At 38.3% G+C, this 2,011-nt stretch overlaps 1 pseudogene; it reads left to right on the top strand.

Annotated features, from left to right (window-relative positions):
- The first annotated feature begins 442 nt into the window (after positions 1-442).
- LOC112485255 lies at positions 443-561 on the top strand (annotated as a pseudogene).
- The last annotated feature ends 1,450 nt before the right edge of the window (positions 562-2,011 follow it).

Genomic DNA, 2,011 nt, shown 5'->3' with positions numbered 1-2,011 from the left:
CATTTACTCTTTGAAGTCAGCTCATGAACCCAACCCAAATCTTTCTACAGAATTCCAGATTAACATCCCACAACTGGTCATCTCCTAGACAGCCTTCAGTCACGTCAAAATTAAGTCTACAAGAATGAAATATTAACCTCTAATACAAAACTTCTCTTTATTTTTCCCTCCCTAAACTATTCATCCTCTTTTTGGGCCCCCACATCTATAAATGGCATTATTGTCTACTAAGTTAAGGCAAACCATCTCAGACTTGCGCTTGACTCCGCTCCTACAACCCAAATGTCACAGTAGCAGATTGAATTCTCCAGAAAGCACACTCTGACATGGAGGTTAGTGGGCAATAAGCTTAAAGAATGCCCTTGGGACCAACGGCTGTAAAGGACAGGGGAATCAATCAGGATTAAACAGAAGTGAAGTCAAACTTTGATACAGGCCCTTAGTCTTCAGCCATGCCACCCTGAACAAGCCCGATCCTGTCTGATCTTGGAAGCTAAGCAGGGTCGGGCCTGGTTAGTACTTGGATGGGAGACCACCTAGGAAAACCAGGTGCTGTAAGCATAAAAAAAAAAATTAAAATAAATAGGGATTGTAAGCCTTGCAATCTGTGAGATCAACCAAAGGTTGCCTCACCCAAGAAAAAAAAGGTTTGATACAGGCCCAACGACTGCCTCAGCTGACTCCGTGGGGAGCTCTGAAGCTAGAGAGACTTTTTAGAGTTATTTTGAAATGGGCCTAAATGGCAAGTCATTTATACTCCCACATATCAGTACCAGCTTATGATTTTCAGGGTCTAGTACAAAATGAAAATGCAGAACTCCTTAAAAATTATTATTTCCAAAAAGGTGACAGAATAGCATTAACCGCAGCACTAGGCCCCTTCTGTGCATGTGGCCCTGTGTGACTTCATAGGTCACCCAGACATATAGCTGGGCCTATTCCTCATTAGTCACTGGACGTGGGCAAGTCTCTCTGCAATTGAGACAATCCCTGAAGGAGCTGGCAGCTGAAGGCTGTTTGCCAATGGCACTCCCAACAACTGGAATAACTGAACATCATTAAGAGTGATCTGGCTATACTACCCAAAGCAATCTATAGATTCAATGCAATCCCTATCAAAATGTCAATGGCATTTTTCAGAGAGCTAGAACAAATAATCCTAAAATTTATATAGAGCCATAAAAAACCCAGAATAGCCATGGCAATCCTGAGAAAGAAGAACAAAGTTGGAGATATCACACTACCAGATATCGAACTATACTACAAGTCTACAGTAATCAAAACAGCATGGTACAGGCATAAAAACAGATACATCAATCAATGGAACAGTATAGAGAGCCCAGAAATAAATCCATGCCTATACGCTTACTTAATATATGACAAAGGAGGTAAGAATATACAATGGAGTGAAGACAGTCTCTTTAATAAGTGGTGTTGGGAAAATTGGACAGATACATTAAAAAAAAAAGAAGCTGGACCATCTTCTTACTCCATATACAAGAATAGACTCAAAATGGATTAAAGACTTAAATATAAGACCCGAAACCATAAAACTTTTAGAATAAATAGGCAGTAAACTCTCTGATATTACTAAAAAGAATTTCTTTTCAAATATATCTCTTAGGGCAAGGGAAACAAAAGAAAAAATAAACAAATGGTACTACATCAAACTAAAAAGTTTTGTACAGCATAGGAAACCATCAACAAAACAAAAAGACAACCGACTAGGAGATGATATATTTGATAAGAGGTTTGGATATATTTGATATCCAAAATTTATAAAGAATTTATACAACTCAACAACAACAAAAAACAAACAATCCAATTAAAAAATGGGCAGAAGACCTGAACAGATACTTCTCCAAAGAGGAAATACACATAGCTAACAGACATATGAAAATGTGCTCAAGGTCGCCAATCATCAGAGAAATGCAAATTAAAACCACAATGAGATATCACCTCACACCTGTCAGAATAGCTATCATCAATAAATACCACAACAGCAAGTGTT

This window comes from Pteropus alecto, unplaced genomic scaffold (assembly GCF_000325575.1).
Source record: "Pteropus alecto unplaced genomic scaffold, ASM32557v1 scaffold270, whole genome shotgun sequence".
NCBI lineage: Eukaryota > Metazoa > Chordata > Mammalia > Chiroptera > Pteropodidae > Pteropus > Pteropus alecto.
The sequence above is the reverse complement of the archived record's forward strand: the minus strand, read 5'-3'. Positions and strand labels throughout refer to the sequence as shown.